General features: G+C 36.0%; 1 pseudogene; it reads left to right on the top strand.

Moving 5' to 3' along the window:
• The first annotated feature begins 510 nt into the window (after positions 1-510).
• On the top strand, positions 511-1933 carry LOC102470713 (zinc finger CW-type PWWP domain protein 2 pseudogene; annotated as a pseudogene).
• The last annotated feature ends 3959 nt before the right edge of the window (positions 1934-5892 follow it).

The raw sequence follows: 5892 nt of genomic DNA, 5'->3' as shown, positions 1-5892 counted from the left end.
TGAGAGGCAGATGGAGGAATGGGATGTGGCCTGGCCATCTCTCTCCACCTCGGGGGAGATTTTTCACTTTCCCTCTCTCTTTGTCCCTCTGGGGTGAATGCATGCATTCTACAGGGAAATCAAAAAAAAAAAAAAAAAAGGTTGTAGCAATGATTGTAACATGACTTGTTTCTTTGGTGTGGCAAGTGCCATTAAGAGCACAGGCGAAGAATTCCTAAGTCAGTTTATACAGAGGGCAGTTTGGTAAACACTTCCATGAGCTGATTTCTAAATAATGAGTAAAATTTAGACACACAGGAAAATTTTGAAGTCAAAGCTTTAGAAAATCTGAAATAAGAAACATTTTATACTTGGATATTATTTCAATTTGTAAGAACAAAATTTCTATAAAACTCAAAGAATTGATGGAATGGAACTACAGTGACTGGAGGTGGTGGAATGGATGGATTAAATGCATTTCTGAAAAAAATAGAAACTGGATGGTAAGTAATCAAATTCTATGAAAGTACAATGGATTCCTCAGTGGGAAACAACATATATGTAAGCAAAATGTGGGTTCAATGTGAAAATGAAAGTTGTTTGAATGGAGACTATCAAGTGAGGATGCAGCCAAAGTTGATCATGGTGAATCCTGGTACTGCTTTGTGAACTCTGATTCAAGATATAATAACTGTTCTATTTCTTTTGGAGAAGTTTTTGCTATAGGGTGCGTGCACTCGCCAGAAAGAAAGAGAGAGAGAAACAGAAAGCAAGAAATCACCCCCAGGGGGGATGGTCATGCCACAATCCCTTCTACATTCTCCTCTTGGGATCTTGGGCATACACACACATGCGTCCGGCATGAGTTTAAGCCACCAGGTCTGGGACTTGAACCACGGTTGAGTATATGGGAGTTTAGAGACATAGCCATTACGCCAATTGCTGGTCCCATAAATGCTCTATTTCTAAGGAAGACTTTCCTAAAGTGTTTCAGCTTCATTCATTAAAATGGATTTAATGTCATCTACTTACAGCTCTCTTGGAAGCCTGGTTTTGGTAAAATTGGAAAATTGGCCAAGCTGGCCAGGATACTTTGTTCTGGTCCTTTTTAAAGGGAAAATGTGTGATGTACGATCTGGATGGATATGTTGAACAGTATCATATGAAATTCCTGAACGATCCTCATTCAAAATCATGGGTAAATGAATTTGTTGAGCACTGTAGTATCATATTAAAGCCAAGAGAAGAACAAAAAGAAGTGTATGAAAGTGTGCTACAAGAAGGTACCTGCTTTAGGGATAGTCTTGTGAGCAAAAACTGGAGGTATGCTGCCTATCAAAACTGGATAACTCTAAACTGGATGCCACAGTTGCTGTGATAGTCAAAAAATAAAATTGAGAAGAAAAAGCCTAAATTTAGAAAAAAGAAAAAGAAAGCAACTTTAAAGTGCTCTTTGGTAAATGTTTGCTCAGTTCATGCCTTATCAAAAGAGAACATAGTTGTCTCTGAGACAGTTTTATTCAAAGAGCTGAACAAATGCTGCAGCAAGCGTTAGAACCCATAGCAACACCTGATGAGTCAGAAGAAGAATGTGGAGATAAAATAAATATAGGAGAAATATTATATAAATGCATCCCTGAATCTTCTGCAGGGTTTATTTGAAAATGCCTATGAGGCCGGCTGGTGACATTATGGTTAAGGTGCTGGACTCCCACATGGCTGACCATGGTTCAAGACTCGGGTCTGGTAGCTTGCTCTGTCACTCTCTCTCTGTCTCCTTCTCTCATCAAATTAAATGATAATAATAACAACAACAAATAAAATTAATTGAATAAGTAAATACAAAAAAAGAGAAAACTCCTATGAAGAGGCCATTTTATCCCATCTTGTAACTGATGGAATAAAATTAAAAACTAGAGAATGTATTGAGAATATAACAAGTTCAAAGAAATAGATGCTTGGACCAGCAGATGGTGTAATGGCTACGTTGCTGGACTTCCATGAGTAGTCAACTGAGGTTCGAGTCCTGGACCTGATGGCTTAAACTCACGCCGGGCGTGTGTGTGTGTGTGCCCAAGATCCCGAGAGAATGGAGAAGGGATTGTGGCATGGCCATTACCTGGAGGTAATTTCTCGTTTTCTGTCTCTCCTAGCTCTCTCTGTCTTTCTGGAGAGCGCATGCACCCAAAGCAAAAGCAAAAACCTCTCCAAAAAAAAAAAAAAAAAAAAAAAGAGAAATAGATGCTTTGGTGTCTGAATTTTAGAATTTTAGAGCATTATATATATTTTCAAAAGTGAATTAGAAAAACATTGACATCTTTTTATTTTTTTGAAGTTGAAACTTAAAAATGTTTTGTTATACCAAAACTGATATTTGAAATAACTTTCTACTTTATATTTTGAGGAGTCCATGGTTTTGAGTCTATCAAATGGTATTTAAGTTAGTGTTAAAAATTTAGAATAAAAAAAACCCCTAATATTCTTATTTTAAGCTTTTTTCCTTTTTTGTTCTAATTTTAAATATTTTATGCAACTTAACCTCATAAACACATTCATTACGATGGCCTTTTATGCCCTTTATTAACTGTGGCTGCTAAAATGGCTGCCTAAGTTACTGTAATTCTTAGGAATAACCCAAATCTAGTAGAGAATGTACATTTGTAGTGAAATTAAGCTATTTTAAAATAAAAGGAAAAATTTTTTAAAGGTTAAAAAATAAACTTTAAAGAATCATCGTTAATACTCTATGGAGGGGACTTGTGCTTACTTGCAGGAAATATCTTCACCTTTGGACTTCATTTTCTTGGGCCCTGTTGTAAGGGAGAAGTGTCAGAGTGATAGGGTTAGTTACTTTTTACTGAAATCCTAGACTTAGACGGTCGTGCTGTGCTTTATTGAATTTGAAATTCAGTAGTCAGACTTCCCACCAAGCAAAGTAAAAATAGAAGCAACTTGTGACAGAATGGTGAACAATTATAATATCTTAGTCTTTATTAATACAGGAAAACTAATTGAATGAGTCACCAAAATATAATCATTCCCTTGCAGGGTCTTGAGGCAGTTACACAAGAAGCCTAAGGAACTCCATTAATGGTTCGTGCCAAAGTAAAGGAGGCTATATAGTGATTATAAGCAGAGCAGAAAGCACCATCTAGTGGTTCTTGAGGGAAATAAGCAAAATGTTAGAGCCGAAATTACTTAGTCGTTTTCTAAGCTGTTATGCCACACTTGCTTAAGTTTTTGAGTTGCAAGTAACTCAAATAGTGACAAAGTACTTGTAGTTTTGGACTGTACTTTTTAGGTTCTTGTGAGTGGCAAGGAGGCTCAGGAGGTTTCGGGTGATGGGAGTTTATGAAAAGAATGAATGGAAGTGTAAGAAAGGAGATGGAGGAAATGGAATTAGTGGCCAAACAGCCCATCCTCTTAGATAATTAGAACAATGGCTCCTTGTTCAAAAATTATAAAAGTTATAATCATCTAAGAGTCACTTTGTTCGTCTTGTCATCATATCAGAGGGCTGGGTCCTTGGTATACTGCTTTTAAGCATCAGAATAAAACTAACAGTAAGATAACTATCTTCTGGGCAAGGCACCTAAGATTTCTTACCGGGAGAAATTAAACAGTCCTATAGGAAAGGTCTTTTTGTGCAAATGTGCATTCCCCTCCAGGTAACCCAAAAGTAAAGCCTGCCAGACCTGGCCCCGTTTATGTGGTTTTCAAATGTTTGTGTGCATTAGGAACACCTGAAGTGTTTGTTAGGACAGACTTCTCTGTCCTATTTTCAGAGTTTCTGATTACACCAAACCTGGGATGAATGCAGAGAAATTGTGTTTCTAGCAAGTTCTTAGATGACGTTGATGCTGCTGTTTGGGGGAACCATATTTTGAGAATCTCATTTACTTCTGAGAGTCTCATTTAAAATTAGGAATAGGCAAAGAAAGGTCACTACTTTTGGGATGGAGAAGAGGGCTTGAATAATAATATGAAAGTGAAGATAAAATGGAAGAGATATTTCAGGAATCAGAAGAGAATTCAAAAGGGGTTTGAAAAAATATCCTACTTATCCATACAGAAATTTTATAAAATATTATTTTATAAAAATGTATTTTATAATATTTCAACAACTGTTTAATGTGTCAAATAAGTGCCAGGAATTTTCTAGGAGGTGTTGAGTGTCACAATAATGGAGGCTTCCCAAGTCTGAGGGAAAATCACTTTCAACTATAATTGATAAAATTGTAACTGAAGTAGAGGGGTGATCAAATGCATTTTTAGATATGCAAAGGTTTACTTCCTCTGCATGGCTTATTTTTCAATGCAGTTTCATGAAATTTTACTCCAGTAAAATGAAGATGTACATGAACAAGGAGGAAGATGGGGTCCAGAGGGGCAGACTGAGAATGGCTTAAGATGACAATTATGCACCAAGTTTGAGAAACAGTTTGGTCTGTGGCAGGAAAACAGATGGTTCAAGAAGAGCTTTGGAAACAGAGATTTTATAGAGAATTAAATCCAGTAAACTTTAAAAAAAAGAATTATTATAATAAATATATTATATTCAGAAAAGAAAAACAATGAGAAACACCAGGAAATTTGTACAGGAAAGGAATATAATCATTATAAACTTCTTGGCTTCAAAAATTTCTAAAAATGTAAACAGAGCTTAACTTTCTTTTTTCCTTTGGCTAGAGAGTGTGTGTGCTTGCCAGAGAAAGACAGACAGAAAAAGAGGGAGAGGAGAAAGCATCCCCTTTCTATTGGACATTGTCATGCTACACTCTCTTCTCTTCAATTTTTCCCTCCTTTCAGGATTTAGGCATGCACACATGCACCTAGAGAGAGAGAAATGAGAAAAACGCCCCACCCCCCTGGGGTGATGACCACACTGCAATCCCTTGCTTTCTGTTTCTCTTTTAGAATCTTGGGCATACAAACACATGCACCCAGTGTGTTTTGCAAACCACCAGATCCAAGACTTGAACCATAAAGTCAGCCATGTGGGAGCCAGTGAACTTACCCATCATACCACTGGTGAGTCCCCCAGAGATAAACAATTTTAATGAAAACTTTACTGTAACTGTGTTGGGAAGAAGATTGAGAGAAGGGTGGTAGAAGAGATATTAACATGTTCTAAAGAAGTAAATAAAATTTAAAATAACTGAACAAAAAATAGCAGCCCAAGATATTATTTTGAGAGTTGATGTAAATCTCCAGAACACATATAGTAGTTAAAGGGATTAACAAGTACTTAAAGAGTGAGAGAGATGGTTGGGAGATATTAGGTAGAAGACAATTGGTTTTCTTCATGAGGCTTTTGATCACATTTTATTTTTAAAAAATATTTATGTATTCCTTTGATAAAAATTTAAAACTTTATTTTAGAAAATAAACAATAACTATTGGTAGACTAAAGTTTACTTTAGAGATTTTCTTTTATGGGGAAAATCTGCTTTCATTCTTTCTTAACCAAAAGTGGGGAGTTCTTTTTTCAGGAAGATGTGACATTTATAAACTAACTGTAATTATCTTCTTTCCAATCAGAATAAATTTAGAAAAAAATAAACCTAGGGAGAATACATTGAAGCTATTAAAGTCTTGCTATGCTATATGACTGACAGACTCTTGAATTTGATACTATATGAGTTTATCTAAGGTTTTGTCTAACTCTTCATTCAACAAACATTTATCATGAATGTGTTATATACTTGGCATTGTAAAGCCAGTGCAATTTCCTATCATTATTAAAATGTTACTTTACATATGCCTGTGTGTTTTCAGCCAGGAAATCAGAAACTGTAGAGAACTGGTACTTTGGGTGAGTTATTTTAGCGTCTTAACACAAGAAAAGGATGGCTTCTTTAGTTGGAAGGGCTCATTTCACTGGAAAGAGAAGCACAGTGGGGCTTTCAGACC

Source organism: Tupaia chinensis, unplaced genomic scaffold (genome assembly GCF_000334495.1).
Source record: "Tupaia chinensis unplaced genomic scaffold, TupChi_1.0 Scaffold144529_1, whole genome shotgun sequence".
Classification (NCBI taxonomy): Eukaryota; Metazoa; Chordata; class Mammalia; order Scandentia; family Tupaiidae; genus Tupaia; species Tupaia belangeri.
Note: the sequence above shows the minus strand (reverse complement) of the source record. Positions and strands in the feature narration are given on the sequence as shown.